At 45.7% G+C, this 24,535-nt stretch overlaps 1 protein-coding gene and 1 long non-coding RNA gene across 3 annotated transcripts in view; both read right to left on the bottom strand.

Annotated features, from left to right (window-relative positions):
• Positions 1-24,535, bottom strand: part of LOC124128980 (protein kibra-like) — a 250,613-nt gene that overhangs the window by 16,349 nt on the left and 209,729 nt on the right. The gene's annotated exons all lie outside the window — the stretch shown is intronic.
• LOC125376073 overlaps positions 16,401-24,535 on the bottom strand; it is an 81,037-nt gene continuing 72,902 nt past the window's right edge. For both annotated transcript variants that reach the window (XR_007218976.1, XR_007218975.1), the window contains exons 3-4: positions 19,531-19,660; positions 16,401-16,428 (exon numbers count right to left, since the gene is read on the bottom strand). This is a non-coding gene — a long non-coding RNA (uncharacterized LOC125376073). The remainder of the gene's footprint in view (positions 16,429-19,530; positions 19,661-24,535) is intronic.

Raw genomic sequence — 24,535 nt, 5'->3', positions numbered from 1 at the left:
TTAATACATCTGAATACAAAGAACATCAGCATTAGACTGGGAGGGAGGAAAGGAGGGGTGCAGCTTTAATACATCTGAATACCGAGAACATCAGCATTAGACTGGGAGGGAGGAAAGGAGGGGTGCAGCTTTAATACATCTGATTACCGAGAACATCAGCATTAGACTGGGAGGGAGGAAAGGAGGGGTGCAGCTTTAATACATCTGAATACCAACAACATCAGCATTAGACTGGGAGGGAGGAAAGGAGGGGTGCAGCTTTAATACATCTGAATACCGAGAACATCAGCATTAGACTGGGAGGGAGGAAAGGAGGGGTGCAGCTTTAATACATCTGAATACAAAGAACATCAGCGTTAGACTGGGAGGGAGGAAAGGAGGGGTGCAGCTTTAATACATCTGAATACCGAGAACATCAGCATTAGACTGGGAGGGAGGAAAGGAGGGGTGCAGCTTTAATACATCTGAATACAAAGAACATCAGCATTAGACTGGGAGGGAGGAAAGGAGGGGTGCAGCTTTAATACATCTGAATACCGAGAACATCAGCATTAGACTGGGAGGGAGGAAAGGAGGGGTGCAGCTTTAATACATCTGAATACCGAGAACATCAGCATTAGACTGGGAGGGAGGAAAGGAGGGGTGCAGCTTTAATACATCTGAATACCGAGAACATCAGCATTAGACTGGGAGGGAGGAAAGGAGGGGTGCAGCTTTAATACATCTGAATACCGAGAACATCAGCATTAGACTGGGAGGGAGGAAAGGAGGGGTGCAGCTTTAATACATCTGAATACCGAGAAGATTAGCATTAGACTGGGAGGGAGGAGTGATTGAGTGAGTGAGTGAGTGAGGTTTTACGCCACTTTTAGCAATATTCGAGCAATATCACAGCGGGGGACACCAGAAATGGGCTTCACACATTGTACCAATGTCGGGAATCGAACCCGGGTCTTCGGCGTGACGTGCTAACGCTTTAACCACTAGGCTACCCGACCGCCCCCTGGGAGGGAGGAAAGGTGGGGTGCAGCTTTAATACATCTGAATACAGAGAACATCAGCATTAGACTGGGAGGGAGGAAAGGAGGGGTGCAGCTTTAATACATCTGAATACCGAGAACATCAGCATTAGACTGGGAGGGAGGAAAGGAGGGGTGCAGCCTTAATACATCTGAATACAAAGAACATCAGCATTAGACTGGGAGGGAGGAAAGGAGGGGTGCAGCTTTAATACATCTGAATACCGAGAACATCAGCATTAGACTGGGAGGGAGGAAAGGAGGGGTGCAGCTTTAATACATCTGAATACCGAGAACATCAGCATTGGACTGGGAGGGAGGAAAGGAGGGGTGCAGCTTTAATACATCTGAATACCGAGAACATCAGCATTAGACTGGGAGGGAGGAAAGGAGGGGTGCAGCTTTAATACATCTGAATACCGAGAACATTAGCATTAGACTGGGAGGGAGGAGTGATTGAGTGAGTGAGTGAGTGAGGTTTTACGCCACTTTTAGCAATATTCCAGCAATATCACGGCGGGGGACACCAGAAATGGGCTTCACACATTGTACCAATGTCGGGAATCGAACCCGGGTCTTCGGCGTGACGTGCTAACGCTTTAACCACTAAGCTACCCGACCGCCCCCTGGGAGGGAGGAAAGGTGGGGTGCAGCTTTAATAAATCTGAATACCGAGAACATCAGCATTAGACTGGGAGGGAGGAAAGGAGGGGTGCAGCTTTAATACATCTGAATACCGAGAACATCAGCATTAGACTGGGAGGGAGGAAAGGAGGGGTGCAGCTTTAATACATCTGAATACAAAGAACATCAGCATTAGACTGGGAGGGAGGAAAGGAGGGGTGCAGCTTTAATACATCTGAATACCGAGAACATCAGCATTAGACTGGGAGGGAGGAAAGGAGGGGTGCAGCTTTAATACATCTGAATACCGAGAACATCAGCATTAGACTGGGAGGGAGGAAAGGAGGGGTGCAGCTTTAATACATCTGAATACCAACAACATCAGCATTAGACTGGGAGGGAGGAAAGGAGGGGTGCAGCTTTAATACATCTGAATACCGAGAACATCAGCATTAGACTGGGAGGGAGGAAAGGAGGGGTGCAGCTTTAATACATCTGAATACAAAGAACATCAGCGTTAGACTGGGAGGGAGGAAAGGAGGGGTGCAGCTTTAATACATCTGAATACCGAGAACATCAGCATTAGACTGGGAGGGAGGAAAGGAGGGGTGCAGCTTTAATACATCTGAATACAAAGAACATCAGCATTAGACTGGGAGGGAGGAAAGGAGGGGTGCAGCTTTAATACATCTGAATACCGAGAACATCAGCATTAGACTGGGAGGGAGGAAAGGAGGGGTGCAGCTTTAATACATCTGAATACCGAGAACATCAGCATTAGACTGGGAGGGAGGAAAGGAGGGGTGCAGCTTTAATACATCTGAATACCGAGAACATCAGCATTAGACTGGGAGGGAGGAAAGGAGGGGTGCAGCTTTAATACATCTGAATACCGAGAACATCAGCATTAGACTGGGAGGGAGGAAAGGAGGGGTGCAGCTTTAATACATCTGAATACCGAGAAGATTAGCATTAGACTGGGAGGGAGGAGTGATTGAGTGAGTGAGTGAGTGAGGTTTTACGCCACTTTGAGCAATATTCCAGCAATATCACAGCGGGGGACACCAGAAATGGGCTTCACACATTGTACCAATGTCGGGAATCGAACCCGGGTCTTCGGCGTGACGTGCTAACGCTTTAACCACTAGGCTACCCGACCGCCCCCTGGGAGGGAGGAAAGGTGGGGTGCAGCTTTAATACATCTGAATACAGAGAACATCAGCATTAGACTGGGAGGGAGGAAAGGAGGGGTGCAGCTTTAATACATCTGAATACCGAGAACATCAGCATTAGACTGGGAGGGAGGAAAGGAGGGGTGCAGCCTTAATACATCTGAATACAAAGAACATCAGCATTAGACTGGGAGGGAGGAAAGGAGGGGTGCAGCTTTAATACATCTGAATACCGAGAACATCAGCATTAGACTGGGAGGGAGGAAAGGAGGGGTGCAGCTTTAATACATCTGAATACCGAGAACATCAGCATTGGACTGGGAGGGAGGAAAGGAGGGGTGCAGCTTTAATACATCTGAATACCGAGAACATCAGCATTAGACTGGGAGGGAGGAAAGGAGGGGTGCAGCTTTAATACATCTGAATACCGAGAACATTAGCATTAGACTGGGAGGGAGGAGTGATTGAGTGAGTGAGTGAGTGAGGTTTTACGCCACTTTTAGCAATATTCAAGCAATATCACGGCGGGGGACACCAGAAATGGGCTTCACACATTGTACCAACGTCGGGAATCGAACCCGGGTCTTCGGCGTGACGTGCTAACGCTTTAACCACTAAGCTACCCGACCGCCCCCTGGGAGGGAGGAAAGGTGGGGTGCAGCTTTAATACATCTGAATACCGAGAACATCAGCATTAGACTGGGAGGGAGGAAAGGAGGGGTGCAGCTTTAATACATCTGAATACCGAGAACATCAGCATTAGACTGGGAGGGAGGAAAGGAGGGGTGCAGCCTTAATACATCTGAATAAAAAGAACATCAGCATTAGACTGGGAGGGAGGAAAGGAGGGGTGAAGCTTTAATACATCTGAATACCGAGAACATCAGCATTAGACTGGGAGGGAGGAAAGGAGGGGTGCAGCTTTAATACATCTGAATACCGAGAACATCAGCATTGGACTGGGAGGGAGGAAAGGAGGGGTGCAGCTTTAATACATCTGAATACCGAGAACATCAGCATTAGACTGGGAGGGAGGAAAGGAGGGGTGCAGCTTTAATACATCTGAATACCGAGAACATTAGCATTAGACTGGGAGGGAGGAGTGATTGAGTGAGTGAGTGAGTGAGGTTTTACGCCACTTTTAGCAATATTCCAGCAATATCACGGCGGGGGACACCAGAAATGGGCTTCACACATTGTACCAATGTCGGGAATCGAACCCGGGTCTTCGGCGTGACGTGCTAACGCTTTAACCACTAGGCTACCCGACCGCCCCCTGGGAGGGAGGAAAGGTGGGGTGCAGCTTTAATACATCTGAATACCGAGAACATCAGCATTAGACTGGGAGGGAGGAAAGGAGGGGTGCAGCTTTAATACATCTGAATACCGAGAACATCAGCATTAGACTGGGAGGGAGGAAAGGAGGGGTGCAGCTTTAATACATCTGAATACAAAGAACATCAGCATTAGACTGGGAGGGAGGAAAGGAGGGGTGCAGCTTTAATACATCTGATTACCGAGAACATCAGCATTAGACTGGGAGGGAGGAAAGGAGGGGTGCAGCTTTAATACATCTGAATACCGAGAACATCAGCATTAGACTGGGAGGGAGGAAAGGAGGGGTGCAGCTTTAATACATCTGAATACCGAGAACATCAGCATTAGACTGGGAGGGAGGAAAGGAGGGGTGCAGCTTTAATACATCTGAATACCGAGAACATCAGCACTAGACTGGGAGGGAGGAGTGATTGAGTGAGTGAGTGAGTGAGGTTTTACGCCACTTTTAGCAATATTCCAGCAATATCACGGCGGGGAACACCAGAAATGGGCTTCACACATTGTACCAATGTCGGGAATCGAACCCGGGTCTTCGGCGTGACGTGCTAACGCTTTAACCACTAGGCTACCCGACCGCCCCCTGGGAGGGAGGAAAGGTGGGGTGCAGCTTTAATACATCTGAATACCGAGAACATCAGCATTAGACTGGGAGGGAGGAAAGGAGGGGTGCAGCTTTAATACATCTGAATACAAAGAACATCAGCATTAGACTGGCAGGGAGGAAAGGAGGGGTGCAGCTTTAATACATCTGAATACCGAGAACATCAGCATTAGACTGGGAGGGAGGAAAGGAGGGGTGCAGCTTTAATACATCTGAATACCGAGAACAGAAGCATTAGACTGGGAGGGAGGAAAGAAGGGGTGCAGCTTTAATACATTTGAATACCGAGAACATCAGCATTAGACTGGGAGGGAGGAAAGGAGGGGTGCAGCTTTAATACATCTGAATACCGAGAACATCAGCATTAGACTGGGAGGGAGGAAAGGAGGGGTGCAGCTTTAATACATCTGAATACCGAGAACATCAGCATTAGACTGGGAGGGAGGAAAGGAGGGGTGCAGCTTTAATACATCTGAATACAGAGAACATCAGCATTAGACTGGGAGGGAGGAAAGGAGGGGTGCAGCTTTAATATATCTGAATACCGAGAACATCAACATTAGACTGGGAGGGAGGAAAGGAGGGGTGCAGCTTTAATACATCTGAATACCGAGAACATCAGCACTAGACTGGGAGGGAGGAGTGAGTGAGTGAGTGAGGTTTTACGCCACTTTTAGCAATGTTCCAGCAATATCACGGCGGGGGACACCAGAAATGGGCTTCACACATTGTACCAATGTCGGGAATCCAACCCGGGTCTTCGGCGTGACGTGCTAACGCTGTAACCACTAGGCTACCCGACCGCCCCCTGGGAGGGAGGAAAGGTGGGGTGCAGCTTTAATACATCTGAATACCGAGAACATCAGCATTAGACTGGGAGGGAGGAAAGGAGGGGTGCAGCTTTAATACATCTGAATACAAAGAACATCAGCATTAGATTGGGAGGGAGGAAAGGAGGGGTGCAGCTTTAATACATCTGAATACCGAGAACATCAGCATTAGACTGGGAGGGAGGAAAGGAGGGGTGCAGCTTTAATACATCTGAATACAAAGAACATCAGCATTAGACTGGGAGGGAGGAAAGGAGGGGTGCAGCTTTAATACATCTGAATACCGAGAACATCAGCATTAGACTGGGAGGGAGGAAAGGAGGGGTGCAGCTTTAATACATCTGAATACCGAGAACATCAGCATTAGACTGGGAGGGAGGAAAGGAGGGGTGCAGCTTTAATACATCTGAATACCGAGAACATCAGCATTAGACTGGGAGGGAGGAAAGGAGGGGTGCAGCTTTAATACATCTGAATACCGAGAACATCAGCATTAGACTGGGAGGGAGGAAAGGAGGGGTGCAGCTTTAATACATCTGAATACCGAGAAGATTAGCATTAGACTGGGAGGGAGGAGTGATTGAGTGAGTGAGTGAGTGAGGTTTTACGCCACTTTTAGCAATATTCCAGCAATATCACAGCGGGGGACACCAGAAATGGGCTTCACACATTGTACCAATGTCGGGAATCGAACCCGGGTCTTCGGCGTGACGTGCTAACGCTTTAACCACTAGGCTACCCGACCGCCCCCTGGGAGGGAGGAAAGGTGGGGTGCAGCTTTAATACATCTGAATACAGAGAACATCAGCATTAGACTGGGAGGGAGGAAAGGAGGGGTGCAGCTTTAATACATCTGAATACCGAGAACATCAGCATTAGACTGGGAGGGAGGAAAGGAGGGGTGCAGCTTTAATACATCTGAATACAAAGAACATCAGCATTAGACTGGGAGGGAGGAAAGGAGGGGTGCAGCTTTAATACATCTGAATACCGAGAACATCAGCATTAGACTGGGAGGGAGGAAAGGAGGGGTGCAGCTTTAATACATCCGAATACCGAGAACATCAGCATTGGACTGGGAGGGAGGAAAGGAGGGGTGCAGCTTTAATACATCTGAATACCGAGAACATCAGCATTAGACTGGGAGGGAGGAAAGGAGGGGTGCAGCTTTAATACATCTGAATACCGAGAACATTAGCATTAGACTGGGAGGGAGGAGTGATTGAGTGAGTGAGTGAGTGAGGTTTTACGCCACTTTTAGCAATATTCCAGCAATATCACGGCGGGGGACACCAGAAATGGGCTTCACACATTGTACCAATGTCGGGAATCGAACCCGGGTCTTCGGCGTGACGTGCTAACGCTTTAACCACTAAGCTACCCGACCGCCCCCTGGGAGGGAGGAAAGGTGGGGTGCAGCTTTAATACATCTGAATACCGAGAACATCAGCATTAGACTGGGAGGGAGGAAAGGAGGGGTGCAGCTTTAATACATCTGAATACCGAGAACATCAGCATTAGACTGGGAGGGAGGAAAGGAGGGGTGCAGCCTTAATACATCTGAATAAAAAGAACATCAGCATTAGACTGGGAGGGAGGAAAGGAGGGGTGCAGCTTTAATACATCTGAATACCGAGAACATCAGCATTAGACTGGGAGGGAGGAAAGGAGGGGTGCAGCTTTAATACATCTGAATACCGAGAACATCAGCATTGGACTGGGAGGGAGGAAAGGAGGGGTGCAGCTTTAATACATCTGAATACCGAGAACATCAGCATTAGACTGGGAGGGAGGAAAGGAGGGGTGCAGCTTTAATACATCTGAATACCGAGAACATTAGCATTAGACTGGGAGGGAGGAGTGATTGAGTGAGTGAGTGAGTGAGGTTTTACGCCACTTTTAGCAATATTCCAGCAATATCACGGCGGGGGACACCAGAAATGGGCTTCACACATTGTACCAATGTCGGGAATCGAACCCGGGTCTTCGGCGTGACGTGCTAACGCTTTAACCACTAGGCTACCCGACCGCCCCCTGGGAGGGTGGAAAGGTGGGGTGCAGCTTTAATACATCTGAATACCGAGAACATCAGCATTAGACTGGGAGGGAGGAAAGGAGGGGTGCAGCTTTAATACATCTGAATACCGAGAACATCAGCATTAGACTGGGAGGGAGGAAAGGAGGGGTGCAGCTTTAATACATCTGAATACAAAGAACATCAGCATAAGACTGGGAGGGAGGAAAGGAGGGGTGCAGCTTTAATACATCTGATTACCGAGAACATCAGCATTAGACTGGGAGGGAGGAAAGGAGGGGTGCAGCTTTAATACATCTGAATACCGAGAACATCAGCATTAGACTGGGAGGGAGGAAAGGAGGGGTGGAGCTTTAATACATCTGAATACCGAGAACATCAGCATTAGACTGGGAGGGAGGAAAGGAGGGGTGCAGCTTTAATACATCTGAATACCGAGAACATCAGCACTAGACTGGGAGGGAGGAGTGATTGAGTGAGTGAGTGAGTGAGGTTTTACGCCACTTTTAGCAATATTCCAGCAATATCACGGCGGGGAACACCAGAAATGGGCTTCACACATTGTACCAATGTCGGGAATCGAACCCGGGTCTTCGGCGTGACGTGCTAACGCTTTAACCACTAGGCTACCCGACCGCCCCCTGGGAGGGAGGAAAGGTGGGGTGCAGCTTTAATACATCTGAATACCGAGAACATCAGCATTAGACTGGGAGGGAGGAAAGGAGGGGTGCAGCTTTAATACATCTGAATACAAAGAACATCAGCATTAGACTGGCAGGGAGGAAAGGAGGGGTGCAGCTTTAATACATCTGAATACCGAGAACATCAGCATTAGACTGGGAGGGAGGAAAGGAGGGGTGCAGCTTTAATACATCTGAATACCGAGAACAGAAGCATTAGACTGGGAGGGAGGAAAGAAGGGGTGCAGCTTTAATACATTTGAATACCGAGAACATCAGCATTAGACTGGGAGGGAGGAAAGGAGGGGTGCAGCTTTAATACATCTGAATACCGAGAACATCAGCATTAGACTGGGAGGGAGGAAAGGAGGGGTGCAGCTTTAATACATCTGAATACCGAGAACATCAGCATTAGACTGGGAGGGAGGAAAGGAGGGGTGCAGCTTTAATACATCTGAATACCGAGAACATCAGCATTAGACTGGGAGGGAGGAAAGGAGGGGTGCAGCTTTAATATATCTGAATACCGAGAACATCAACATTAGACTGGGAGGGAGGAAAGGAGGGGTGCAGCTTTAATACATCTGAATACCGAGAACATCAGCGCTAGACTGGGAGGGAGGAGTGAGTGAGTGAGTGAGGTTTTACGCCACTTTTAGCAATGTTCCAGCAATATCACGGCGGGGGACACCAGAAATGGGCTTCACACATTGTACCAATGTCGGGAATCGAACCCGGGTCTTCGGCGTGACGTGCTAACGCTGTAACCACTAGGCTACCCGACCGCCCCCTGGGAGGGAGGAAAGGTGGGGTGCAGCTTTAATACATCTGAATACCGAGAACATCAGCATTAGACTGGGAGGGAGGAAAGGAGGGGTGCAGCTTTAATACATCTGAATACAAAGAACATCAGCATTAGATTGGGAGGGAGGAAAAGAGGGGTGCAGCTTTAATACATCTGAATACCGAGAACATCAGCATTAGCCTGAGAGGGAGGAAAAGAGGGGTGCAGCTTTAATACATCTGAATACAGAGAACATCAGCATTAGAGTGGGAGGGAAGAAAGAAGGGGTGCAGCTTTAATACATCTGAATACCGAGAACATCAGCATTAGAGTGGGAGGGAAGAAAGAAGGGGTGCAGCTTTAATACATCTGAATACCGAGAACATCAGCATTAGACTGGGAGGGAGGAAAGGAGGGGTGCAGCTTTAATACATCTGAATACCGAGAACATCAGCATTAGACTGGGAGGGAGGAAAGGAGGGATGCAGCTTTAATACATCTGAATACCGAGAACATCAGCATTAGACTGAGAGGGAGGAAAAGAGGGGTGCAGCTTTAATACATCTGAATACAGAGAACATCAGCATTAGAGTGGGAGGGAAGAAAGAAGGGGTGCAGCTTTAATACATCTGAATACCGAGAACATCAGCATTAGAGTGGGAGGGAAGAAAGAAGGGGTGCAGCTTTAATACATCTGAATACCGAGAACATCAGCATTAGACTGGGAGGGAGGAAAGGAGGGGTGCAGCTTTAATACATCTGAATACCGAGAACATCAGCATTAGACTGGGAGGGAGGAAAGGAGGGGTGCAGCTTTAATACATCTGAATACCGAGAACATCAGCATTAGACTGGGAGGGAGGAAAGGAGGGGTGCAGCTTTAATACATCTGAATACCGAGAACATCAGCATTAGACTGGGAGGGAGGAAAGGAGGGGTGCAGCTTTAATACATCTGAATACCGAGAACATCAGCATTAGACTGGGAGGGAGGAAAGGAGGGGTGCAGCTTTAATACATCTGAATACCGAGAACATCAGCATTAGACTGGGAGGGAGGAAAGGAGGGGTGCAGCTTTAATACATCTGAATACCGAGAACATCAACATTAGACTGGGAGGGAGGAAAGGAGGGGTGCAGCTTTAATACATCTGAATACCGAGAACATCAGCACTAGACTGGGAGGGAGGAGTGAGTGAGTGAGTGAGGTTTTACGCCACTTTTAGCAATGTTCCAGCAATATCACGGCGGGGGACACCAGAAATGGGCTGCACACATTGTACCAATGTCGGGAATCGAACCCGGGTCTTCGGCGTGACGTGCTAACGCTGTAACCACTAGGCTACCCGACCGCCCCCTGGGAGGGAGGAAAGGTGGGGTGCAGCTTTAATACATCTGAATACCGAGAACATCAGCATTAGACTGGGAGGGAGGAAAGGAGGGGTGCAGCTTTAATACATCTGAATACAAAGAACATCAGCATTAGATTGGGAGGGAGGAAAAGAGGGGTGCAGCTTTAATACATCTGAATACCGAGAACATCAGCATTAGACTGGGAGGGAGGAAAGGAGGGATGCAGCTTTAATACATCTGAATACCGAGAACATCAGCATTAGACTGGGAGGGAGGAAAAGAGGGGTGCAGCTTTAATACATCTGAATACAGAGAACATCAGCATTAGAGTGGGAGGGAAGAAAGAAGGGGTGCAGCTTTAATACATCTGAATACCGAGAACATCAGCATTAGAGTGGGAGGGAAGAAAGAAGGGGTGCAGCTTTAATACATCTGAATACCGAGAACATCAGCATTAGACTGGGAGGGAGGAAAGGAGGGGTGCAGCTTTAATACATCTGAATACCGAGAACATCAGCATTAGACTGGGAGGGAGGAAAGGAGGGGTGCAGCTTTAATACATCTGAATACCGATAACATCAGCATTAGACTGGGAGGGAGGAAAGGAGGGGTGCAGCTTTAATACATCTGAATACCGAGAACATCAGCATTAGACTGGGAGGGAGGAAAGGAGGGGTGCAGCTTTAATACATCTGAATACCGAGAACATCAGCATTAGACTGGCAGGGAGGAAAGGAGGGGTGCAGCTTTAATACATCTGAATACCGAGAACATCAGCATTAGACTGGGAGGGAGGAAAGGAGGGGTGCAGCTTTAATACATCTGAATACAAAGAACATCAGCATTAGACTGGGAGGGAGGAAAGGAGGGGTGCAGCTTTAATAATCTGAATACCGAGAACATCAGCATTAGACTGGGAGGGAGGAAAGGAGGGGTGCAGCTTTAATATATCTGAATACAAAGAACATCAGCATTACATTGGGAGGGAGGAAAAGAGGGGTGCAGCTTTAATACATCTGAATACCGATAACATCAGCATTAGACTGGGAGGGAGGAAAGGAGGGGCGCAGCTTTAATACATCTGAATACCGAGAACATCAGCATTAGACTGAGAGGGAGGAAAAGAGGGGTGCAGCTTTAATAAATCTGAATACCGAGAACATCAGCATTAGAGTGGGAGGGAAGAAAGAAGGGGTGCAGCTTTAATACATCTGAATACCGAGAACATCAGCATTAGAGTGGGAGGGAGGAAAGAAGGGGTGCAGCTTTAATACATCTGAATACCGAGAACATCAGCATTAGACTGGGAGGGAGGAAAGGAGGGGTGCAGCTTTAATACATCTGAATACCGAGAACATCAGCATTAGACTGGGAGGGAGGAAAGGAGGGGTGCAGCTTAAATACATCTGAATACCGAGAACATCAGCATTAGACTGGGAGGGAGGAAAGGAGGGGTGCAGCTTTAATACATCTGAATACCGAGAACATCAGCATTAGACTGGGAGGGAGGAAAGGAGGGGTGCAGCTTTAATACATCTGAATACCGAGAACATCAGCATTAGACTGGGAGGGAGGAGTGAGTGAGTGAGTGAGTGAGTGAGTGAGTGAGTGAGTGAGTGAGTGATTGAGGTTTTACGCCACTTTTAGCAATATTCCAGCAATATCACGGCGGGGGACACCAGAAATGGGCTTCACACATTGTACCAATGTCGGGAATCGAACCCGGGTCTTCGGCGTGACGTGCTAACGCTTTAACCACTAGGCTACCCGACCGCCCCCTGGGAGGGAGGAAAGGTGGGGTGCAGCTTTAATACATCTGAATACCGAGAACATCAGCATTAGACTGGGAGGGAGGAAAGGAGGGGTGCAGCTTTAATACATCTGAATACCGAGAACATCAGCATTAGACTGGGAGGGAGGAAAGGAGGGGTGCAGCTTTAATACATCTGAATACCGATAACATCAGCATTAGACTGGGAGGGAGGAAAGGAGGGGTGCAGCTTTAATACATCTGAATACCGATAACATCAGCACTAGACTGGGAGGGAGGAGTGAGTGAGTGAGTGAGGTTTTACGCCACTTTTAGCAATGTTCCAGCAATATCACGGCGGGGGACACCAGAAATGGGCTGCACACATTGTACCAATGTCGGGAATCGAACCCGGGTCTTCGGCGTGACGTGCTAACGCTGTAACCACTAGGCTACCCGACCGCCCCCTGGGAGGGAGGAAAGGTGGGGTGCAGCTTTAATACATCTGAATACCGAGAACATCAGCATTAGACTGGGAGGGAGGAAAGGAGGGGTGCAGCTTTAATACATCTGAATACAAAGAACATCAGCATTAGATTGGGAGGGAGGAAAAGAGGGGTGCAGCTTTAATACATCTGAATACCGAGAACATCAGCATTAGACTGGGAGGGAGGAAAGGAGGGATGCAGCTTTAATACATCTGAATACCGAGAACATCAGCATTAGACTGGGAGGGAGGAAAAGAGGGGTGCAGCTTTAATACATCTGAATACAGAGAACATCAGCATTAGAGTGGGAGGGAAGAAAGAAGGGGTGCAGCTTTAATACATCTGAATACCGAGAACATCAGCATTAGAGTGGGAGGGAAGAAAGAAGGGGTGCAGCTTTAATACATCTGAATACCGAGAACATCAGCATTAGACTGGGAGGGAGGAAAGGAGGGGTGCAGCTTTAATACATCTGAATACCGAGAACATCAGCATTAGACTGGGAGGGAGGAAAGGAGGGGTGCAGCTTTAATACATCTGAATACCGATAACATCAGCATTAGACTGGGAGGGAGGAAAGGAGGGGTGCAGCTTTAATACATCTGAATACCGAGAACATCAGCATTAGACTGGGAGGGAGGAAAGGAGGGGTGCAGCTTTAATACATCTGAATACCGAGAACATCAGCATTAGACTGGCAGGGAGGAAAGGAGGGGTGCAGCTTTAATACATCTGAATACCGAGAACATCAGCATTAGACTGGGAGGGAGGAAAGGAGGGGTGCAGCTTTAATACATCTGAATACCGAGAACATCAGCATTAGACTGGGAGGGAGGAAAGGAGGGGTGCAGCTTTAATAATCTGAATACCGAGAACATCAGCATTAGACTGGGAGGGAGGAAAGGAGGGGTGCAGCTTTAATATATCTGAATACAAAGAACATCAGCATTAGATTGGGAGGGAGGAAAAGAGGGGTGCAGCTTTAATACATCTGAATACCGATAACATCAGCATTAGACTGGGAGGGAGGAAAGGAGGGGTGCAGCTTTAATACATCTGAATACCGAGAACATCAGCATTAGACTGAGAGGGAGGAAAAGAGGGGTGCAGCTTTAATAAATCTGAATACCGAGAACATCAGCATTAGAGTGGGAGGGAAGAAAGAAGGGGTGCAGCTTTAATACATCTGAATACCGAGAACATCAGCATTAGAGTGGGAGGGAAGAAAGAAGGGGTGCAGCTTTAATACATCTGAATACCGAGAACATCAGCATTAGACTGGGAGGGAGGAAAGGAGGGGTGCAGCTTTAATACATCTGAATACCGAGAACATCAGCATTAGACTGGGAGGGAGGAAAGGAGGGGTGCAGCTTAAATACATCTGAATACCGAGAACATCAGCATTAGACTGGGAGGGAGGAAAGGAGGGGTGCAGCTTTAATACATCTGAATACCGAGAACATCAGCATTAGACTGGGAGGGAGGAAAGGAGGGGTGCAGCTTTAATACATCTGAATACCGAGAACATCAGCATTAGACTGGGAGGGAGGAGTGAGTGAGTGAGTGAGTGAGTGAGTGAGTGAGTGATTGAGGTTTTACGCCACTTTTAGCAATATTCCAGCAATATCACGGCGGGGGACACCAGAAATGGGCTTCACACATTGTACCAATGTCGGGAATCGAACCCGGGTCTTCGGCGTGACGTGCTAACGCTTTAACCACTAGGCTACCCGACCGCCCCCTGGGAGGGAGGAAAGGTGGGGTGCAGCTTTAATACATCTGAATACCGAGAACATCAGCATTAGACTGGGAGGGAGGAAAGGAGGGGTGCAGCTTTAATACATCTGAATACCGAGAACATCAGCATTAGACTGGGAGGGAGGAAAGGAGGGGTGCAGCTTTAATACATCTGAATACCGATAACATCAGCATTAGACTGGGAGGGAGGAAAGGAGGGGTGCAGCTTTAATACATCTGAATACCGATAACATCAGCATTAGACTGGGAGGGAGGAAAGGAGGGGTGCAGCTTTAATACATCTGAATACCGAGAACATCAGCATTAGACTGGGAGGGAGGAAAGGAGGGGTGCAGCTTTAATACATCTGAATACCGAGAACATCAGCATTAGACTGGCAGGGAGGAAAGGAGGGGTGCAGCTTTAATACATCTGAATACCGAGAACATCAGCATTAGACTGGGAGGGAGGAAAGGAGGGGTGCAGCTTTAATACATCTGAATACCGAGAACATCAGCATTAGACTGGGAGGGAGGAAAGGAGGGGTGCAGCTTTAATAATCTGAATACCGAGAACATCAGCATTAGACTGGGAGGGAGGAAAGGAGGGGTGCAGCTTTAATATATCTGAATACAAAGAACATCAGCATTAGATTGGGAGGGAGGAAAAGAGGGGTGCAGCTTTAATACATCTGAATACCGATAACATCAGCATTAGACTGGGAGGGAGGAAAGGAGGGGTGCAGCTTTAATACATCTGAATACCGAGAACATCAGCATTAGACTGAGAGGGAGGAAAAGAGGGGTGCAGCTTTAATAAATCTGAATACCGAGAACATCAGCATTAGAGTGGGAGGGAAGAAAGAAGGGGTGCAGCTTTAATACATCTGAATACCGAGAACATCAGCATTAGAGTGGGAGGGAAGAAAGAAGGGGTGCAGCTTTAATACATCTGAATACCGAGAACATCAGCATTAGACTGGGAGGGAGGAAAGGAGGGGTGCAGCTTTAATACATCTGAATACCGAGAACATCAGCATTAGACTGGGAGGGAGGAAAGGAGGGGTGCAGCTTTAATACATCTGAATACCGAGAACATCAGCATTAGACTGGGAGGGAGGAAAGGAGGGGTGCAGCTTTAATACATCTGAATACCGAGAACATCAGCATTAGACTGGGAGGGAGGAAAGGAGGGGTGCAGCTTTAATACATCTGAATACCGAGAACATCAGCATTAGACTGGGAGGGAGGAGTGAGTGAGTGAGTGAGTGAGTGAGTGAGTGAGTGAGTGAGTGAGTGAGTGAGTGATTGAGGTTTTACGCCACTTTTAGCAATATTCCAGCAATATCACGGCGGGGGACACCAGAAATGGGCTTCACACATTGTACCAATGTCGGGAATCGAACCCGGGTCTTCGGCGTGACGTGCTAACGCTTTAACCACTAGGCTACCCGACCGCCCCCTGGGAGGGAGGAAAGGTGGGGTGCAGCTTTAATACATCTGAATACCGAGAACATCAGCATTAGACTGGGAGGGAGGAAAGGAGGGGTGCAGCTTTAATACATCTGAATACAAAGAACATCAGCATTAGATTGGGAGGGAGGAAAAGAAGGGTGCAGCTTTAATACATCTGAATACCGAGAACATCAGCATTAGATTGGGAGGGAGGAAAGGAGGGGTGCAGCTTTAATACATCTGAATACCGAGAACATCAGCATTAGACTGAGAGGGAGGAAAGAAGGGGTGCAGCTTTAATACATCTGAATACCGAGAACATCAGCATTAGACTGAGAGGGAGGAAAAGAGGGGTGCAGCTTTAATAAATCTGAATACCGAGAACATCAGCATTAGAGTGGGAGGGAAGAAAGAAGGGGTGCAGCTTTAATACATCTGAATACCGAGAACATCAGCATTAGACTGGGAGGGAAGAAAGAAGGGGTGCAGCTTTAATACATCTGAATACCGAGAACATCAGCATTAGACTGGGAGGGAGGAAAGGAGGGGTGCAGCTTTAATACATCTGAATGCCGAGAACATCAGCATTAGACTGGGAGGGAGGAAAGGAGGGGTGCTGCTTAGAACAGGAGATTAACATTGGGGGATAGTCCAGTGATGCAGGCTGTCAGTGTTTGTAGTTTAACGCCGCACTCAGCAATGTTCCAGCTATATGAGGGCGGTCTGTAAATAATCGAGTCAGGACCAGATAATCCAGTGATTGACATCATGAGCATTGGTCCACGCAATTGGGATACGATGACCTGCATCAACCAAGTCAGCGAGCCTGACCACCCCATCCCTAGTCACATCTTACAACAAGCATAGTTGCCTAAAAGAAAAGTAAGGGTTGCAGAAGACGTATCCGAACCAGGATCTACACGGTTCAGGTTGTCTGAATGTGTGAATTGTGTGACCTAATGGTAGGTGTCTAAGAAACTATGCAGATATGTACATATTGACACGGAATCTTTTCAGAAACACACATGGAAATATCCTAACAAATGTTCGGGAGTAAAGTATGAAAAGGTTCACAGACAGATTCAAGCAGTTACACAATTATCCCAAGTTGGCCAAATCTCTGATCTGGACAAGGACCAAGGCCATAGTAACCTTTTATAGGTAAACTAATTGCAAATGATTCAAGGCATTTGATTGGCTAACCAAGCAAGTACTTTCATGTTGATGTTTCCACGTATAATAAACATGGTGAAACAGGGATTAAAACCCATATCTATCTGGTGGTCATTACGGCAAAGGGAAACAACTCTGCACACCAACAATTTTGAAAGTGGAACTGGGAATGATATGAACATTGTAGGCATAGAATATTACTTTCCATACTGCAGCATCGTGGTTTTCTCGTTTCTTCCCGAGACTCCCCAATCAATATCCTTATTCCATGAAAAACCAGGAGGAAACCATTCACATCTTGTGTGGCAAAATCAAAACCAAATACTTTTCAGTGTCTAATTAATCTACGACAGCCAGCTCATTATGAACAGAAGTAATTTCACGGTTGATCCACCGGGGGGGGGGGGGGGGGGGGGGGGGGGGGAGGAATGTGTGCATAACATGCCGAATTCATCTACACTCGCTAATATCACAAATTTCTGGAATTCAGTCGAGTTCAATTTGGGCACTTTTTAGTCAAATAACTCATTTTCCTTGGTACAAACAGAGAAATATATGTCATAAGACAATCTAATCAGTCAGGCTTGTCCTGACCTGCAGACAATATTTGAAGCAGACAATATCAGTAGCAGAAAAGCTTCAAAGCAGACAATCTTTGATGGTTGCTTATTTAAACATTCTTTCTAAGCATTGATGCAATATACACAACTGCAGGGGAATAGCAATAAAGGTGGTAACTTCAGCAAGATCAAATACTTTTCTAAATGTTCTCATAAATGAAATTGAACCAACTTCAAGGTCATGTATGACAAAAACTGTGGCGTCCAAATTCTGTCAGTACACCATCTCTGGCGGACCCGTGAAGATCCGGGGTAGAATAGGTCTTCAGCAACCGATGCTTGCCGTAAAAGGCGACTATGCTTGTCGTAAAACGCGACTAATGGGATCGGGTGGTCAGGCTCGCTGACTTGGTTGTTCATGATGTCAATCACTGGATTGTCTGGTCCAGACTCCATCATTTACAGACCGCCGTCATATAGCTGGAATATTGCTGAGTGCGGCATAAAACAACAAACCAAACCAAACCAAACCAAACCAAACCATCTCTGGCGATCACTTTTCTTGACAAAGGCTACAAATTGTAGGTAAAGGTAGTGTTTTGCATTACTTTGTGCTAGGCCAACTCCCACCAGCCCCGGTAACATAATATGTTTCAAGTAATCGCCTCTAGCTTCTAATTTCTCCCCTTTTCCTTTTTACCAATTGGCTGAAAATTCCAGGCATACCATCATAAGCTCCGTACACAAGCAAGAAGATTTTGAAAAGATCTCGGAAGGATTGTAGGATGTGCAAAAACAGTGCCTGCAGCAAGTTGATGAGTTCTGTTTTCCTCGTCAGAAGTGTTTGGGTGGAACACGATAACAATTCAGCTATGTGGAGGTGGCCAGTGTCACACACAGCCCGAAATTACCCCCGATTTCGGTGAAGAAGAAGTGTAACCTTCAGTGACAAGCTATTCCGAATGCTTACATCAACACTAGTTTTTCTGTCTGGTCTCATGTCATGTTTTATACAGTTGCTTGTAGGTTAGGTTGTGATACGCTAATAACACCATCGTAACACAACAGTGAAACTTGACTGGAAAGTACATCTACAAAAATAAAAAGATTTCCCGAGTCTTCATTATTAAGGAGTTAGTTGGATAACACTGCTTTGAACAGAATTTCAGTTATCCCGGAGTCAGATTATTGAGGGAGAAAAACCCAGAGTTTTAGCTGTTTACCATTTTGGTGAAACACAAGTCAAAATGTTTGTATACCGCTTTTAGCAATATTCCAGCAATATCATGTACTCCAGAATGTTGGGGATCAAACCTGTGTCTTCGGCATGATGAGCCAAGGCTCTAACCAGAAGGCTACCCAATCACTCCTAGTGAATAATGAATAAGTAAGATTTGTATAATGTCACAATCTAAACATTCGAAAGATGTGAGGTGAAATTTGGTTTAACGTTGCGTCCAAGATTATTGCACTTATATAGCATGCACGTGTATGTGTTTGTGTGTGGCTGCTTGTACTAGTCCAGACTGATGCCGATTTATAGTGCTAGCTCACTGAGATACCATGCCCCAGTTTAACATGAATACCCCATTCAGTCACAGTATACTGACTCCGAGCCGACCAGTCCTTGTTTTAGCCCCTTAATGCCGAGCGCCAGACAGGGTAACAATAAGTACAATCTTTTAACGTCTTTTTGCATGATGCGGCCGGGGATCAAACCCCGGACCTTCCGCTCTCCAGGTGGACGCTCAACCACAAGACCACTGAGGCGGTCTTTGTTGGGAATAAAGCATCGCACCACTGAGATGTCATATCATACAGCGTCATCTCGGGCATGACATCCAACCACAACTGGATTACGCATATCTGCCAAAGATCTTAAGTCTTACTCAAACATGCATTCTCCCAATTTTGTTTTGAAATATTGCTTTTACCTGCATGAGGTCCATTTTTTCCTTCTCGCCAGTGTTGACATGTTGCTGCAACTGTCGGATCTCTGCGATGATGGCTTGGGCTTGCGTCACATTGTATCCTCCGCCCAGTCCCGCCAGCTTCTGGTCCACCCTGCACAAACAGACACAGGACATTACTACACGACTGTCACAAGTCTATGGTGAAGTACGTTTGCTATAATCGCCTAAGTTTTTATGTGTATTTGTTCTTGTTTAACACCGCACTCAGTAATATTCTAGTGATATATATACGGCTATGGTTTATTATGACAGATAGTATGATGTAAGAAATACAGGCAATGGTAAAATCGGCCTAATGTTTCCCCTTTCTTCTACTTAATGGGACCAGCTTCCTGTAGCCAAATAACTCCTGTCTCGTTGGCTCAAAAAGTACATTTGGAATCCTTGCATACATTTAACTTTCTCTTTAAATGTCTAACTGTACGTGATAACCACACATCTACGTCCCCACTGCAATAGTATCTTCCGTGTAAAATATGTGCTGAATTGTGTTCAGGGTGGAGGCAGTATGGGTCGCAATAAAAAACAGCTTTTTTTATTGAAGGAAGTTTTATAGGACAGTCAGTATTATTTCAGCTATATTATGATGACTTTAAACGATTGGAATCTGGACAAGAAAAATCAGTGATTGACCGTACCACCAACATAACCTGTTCCTTTTGTTTGTTTGTTTGTTTGTTTGTTGTTTAACACCGAACTCAGCAATATTCCAGCTATATCATGGCTGTCTGTAAATTATCGAGTCTGGACCAAACAATCGAGTGATTTACATCATGAGCATCAATCAAGTCAGCAAGCCTGACCACCTGATCACAAAGTCACCTTTTATGACAAGCATAGTCACTTTTGACACCATGCATAGGTTGCAGAAGACCTATTCTACCCCGGATCTTCACGGGTCCAACCTGTTCCTTTCTGCCTGAATCCCAAATGGAGGATTTGAGACACAGAAAACCAGTGGTTTGATAACACGACAACAATCCACACATCTGGTCAGAGCTCAAGATATCTTTTTGAACAATTGAGTTTTTACTCTAGGGTTTCCATTTTAATTGGGTTATTACATTTTTCATTGGGTAACCAATATTTTTTTCACTCATCTATTCATCACTCTATTGGTTTTTTCCCAAAATAAGTGAATTTTTTAAGATTAAAAAAACCCAATGAAACAATGTTTTAGATGTATATAACTGTTCTAAACATACAGGCATGACTCTGAAAGTAAATTAGCTCGTAATTGTGTTTTCAAAATTAGCTCCTTTGTACGGATACTGGAAAAGCTTCACTGAGTATTTACAGGTGCTGTTTTTATACATTCGAGTTTTTCATCTAATGCATGAGTTTCTGTCCGCAAGTTAATTGAAACTAATTGAGTTTTGAATATTTTGGGGGGGGGGGGGGGGGGGGTATTTTAGCAAATATGCTTATCTGTAGCTCTGTCTGATGGGTTGACACACAGACTACACACTGGGGGCCTGTTCTCCTGTATACATTCAAGGAAGGATTTGACTACACGCACTGGCAGCCCGATTGATTCAAGTCTTAAAAATTGCTTCTCATTCTAGCGACACACATTTTGTGAAGTGTATAAATTTATTTAATAAGCCCTACTTAAACTCAGACAATATGTCATGTCACACACATAGCACTACTAACTGTGTGTAGACCTGTACCATGAGGAATACCCACCCCTTTAAGAGGCCTAACATGTACACTCCATATTACTTTTACGTCATCCTTCCAACACCAAACTTTGGACCAACACATAAACTGGACCTGAGTATATTGCCCTCTTAAAAGTGACAGCACCTAGTGTTTTATAACAGAGCATAGTCCCCCTTAAAAAATGACTACACCCAGTGTTTTGTAACAAAATAGTGCCCCTTTAAAAGTGACAGCAGCCAGGGTTTTTAAAAAAGCATGGTGTCCCCTTAAAAGTGACAGCACCCAGGGTTTTTAAAAAAGCATATTGCCCCTCTTAAAAGTGACAGCACCCCATGTTTTATAACAGAGCATAGTGCCCCTTTTAAAATGACTACACACAGTGTTTTATAACTCCAGACTGAATGTTGTCAATATGCAACCAACAAGACAGTTTTGTGCAGGTACAGAATACCTGTGTCCCCTCAATAACGAGGTCAGTCCCCCAGCGAAGGGGCAGGTAACAGGACAGGTAACATGGAGGAATTTAACCTCCTGGATAACAATAGAGCCATTCTTCCATCTCTGCTAAGTGGGAAGGCACAAAACAGAATGTCAGGATTAAATAACGCCTGCGTCAACTGGGAGACGTTGGGCTCAGATTTTCCTCATCGGAAATGTAAATAAAAATCTGGAGGTAAAATATTTCCGTTTCACTAGAAGTGGCAAAATGTTACCTTTTCACTTACAAGAACAAACTATCTCCATTAATCAATTACAAGAGACAAGGATGTATAAGAAGAACGTCAACCTGACAAATGTAAAACTGATAAAAACATGGGATTAATCCGGAAATTCAGAGACTCTGTTTTGAACTATATCTGTTGTCAGCTTGATGTGGGACGAAATCCTGAAGTGATGCAAATCTTAAAGTGAGTAAGTGAGTGAGTGAGTAGAGTTTTACGCCACTTTTAGTAAAATTCCAGCAATATCACAGTGGGGGGACACCAGAAAAGGCTTCACACATTGCACCTATGTGGGGAATTGAACCCCTTGCTTCCGGCATGATGAGAGAAAACTTTCACCGCTGGGCTACCCCATCGCACCAGGTCTTAGACATTTACTACTTTGGTGAAACCAGAAAAGTAGAGGTACAGTGCTGACAAACCTAGAAACATAATCAAGGAGAATTGGGAGGCAAACCATTTGAAACGAAAATCATGTTGTTCAAATTGAAACATAAACGATGTCATATAAAACCTAACAGTTGGGAATAAAACTCAAATTCAACATTGAAAATCTGGACTTAATATCATATCAGTGCCACAGCACTTAGGCCAAGACCCGTGAAGATCCGGGTTAGAATAGGTGTTCAGCAACCCATGCTTGCCGTAAGAGGCGACTATGCTTGTCATAAGAGGCGACTAACCGGGTCGGGTGGTCAGGCTCGCTGACTTGGTTGATGCAGGTCATCGTATCCCAATTGCGTGGATCGATGCTCATGGTGTCAATCACTGGATTGTCTGGTCCAGACTTGATTATTTACAGCTTCCATCATATAGCTTGCATATTGCTTAGTGCGACATTAAACAACAAACAAACAAACTTAGGCCAAACAGCTGAATGGCACTAGTTGCTTTACAGTAGTTCTATTTTAAACTTATCTTCCTATGCTTTTATTTTCACTTAAGTTATATCACAATTTCTGAGTTAAATAGAAAAGGACATTTTGTGATGCTTTTCACATTCTATATCACCTTACGAAAAAGGTTTGAATGACAAAGTTGTAGACTAAAGAGATATCATTAACCGTTTTGTGCATTTCTCGTCGCCTCTTTAGACCATACTTGTAAGTCCATTAGGATCTGCTGCTACAACTCGATACCATGAGGCAGAACTTCAATAGACTTAATAGTTAAAATGCCACCTCGGTCTCGCCTAGAAACAGTTGTTGTTTGTTGTTTCCATACTCAGCAATATTCCAGCCATAAGACGGTGATCTGTAAATAATCAAGTCTGGACCACACAATCCAGTGATTGACATCATGAGAATCAATCCACGCAATTTGGATACGATGAAATGCATCAATCAAGCCTGTGATCCTAACCACCCGATTCCGTTATTCACCTCTTATGACAAGCCTAGTCGCCTCTTACGGCAAACATGGGTTGCTTAAGACCTATTCTACCCCGGATCATCATGGGTGTCTCCGAGAAACAAACGCCACTTGATTGGGGTGGTCAGCTTGGAGACTTTGTTGATTGTATAACGCAATTCTCAATGACATTGGACATTATGAATAATCTCTATCAATGATTCGTATGGTTCTGACTCACCTATTTACAAGCTGCGCTAATAAAGCTGGACTAATACTGTCCAGTGTATTATGTACAACAAAACTTTTTCACTTTGATAAATGAGGTGTGAATGAGGAGTGAATGAGTTTTTTTTAGCATAACAATACTACTGACAACTGTTTGAACTATTAGGTAAATGGAGAATTATAAATATACGTATTTACTGAAAAAGTAGACCCTGCTGAAGACCCTGCCTAAAGTCAGCAGTCAGTTATCTCCCCTTGTGACACTGACCTTGGTGTCAACATGACTTGCAAAACAGACAGACATGGATTAAGGGTGGACATTATATGAAAAAATATCAGAGTGAGTGAGTGAATTTTGCTTAATGCCATATCAGCAATCTCGCAGCTATTTACCGCAAGGAATAATTTCATCCACTTAACATACAGGAGGTATTTCCCCTTCTATGGTCAAGCGTTCGTCCAATATGCATTAAACGTTTATTTGGTAAAAGATTTATATAACCATATAAACAGAAGATACATTGAGAGCTACCTCCTTTCATTATATGGCGTATCACACATCGTCCATGGTGAAATCCATTTCAGAACGTTCTGAATCACGTCCCCCACGTCACACGAGACAACCAGAGGGACCAGAACCTCATGTGATCACTGTATCAAACTATCATCCACTAAAGATATCTATCAAATGTGCCACCATGCTGTAGGTACATTGAGGGATTTACTAGTTCTCCAGTGACATGGGTAGGGAACAAGGTGAGGTGAGGTGAGGTGAAAGTGGGTTTAACGTCACGTCCAAGATTATTGCACTTATATAGCGACGTGCATGCACGTGTATGTGTGTGTGTGGCTGTTTGTACTCACTGAGATACATGCCGCAGTTTAACATGAATACCCCACTCAGACACAATATACTGACTCCGAGCCGACCAGTCCTTGTTCTAGCCCCTTAATGCCGAGCGCCAGACAGGGTAACGACAAGTACAATCTTTTGACGTCTT

This window comes from Haliotis rufescens, unplaced genomic scaffold (assembly GCF_023055435.1).
Source record: "Haliotis rufescens isolate VD_foot unplaced genomic scaffold, xgHalRufe1.0.p SCAF_7, whole genome shotgun sequence".
Classification (NCBI taxonomy): Eukaryota; Metazoa; Mollusca; class Gastropoda; order Lepetellida; family Haliotidae; genus Haliotis; species Haliotis rufescens.
Note: the sequence above shows the minus strand (reverse complement) of the source record. Positions and strands in the feature narration are given on the sequence as shown.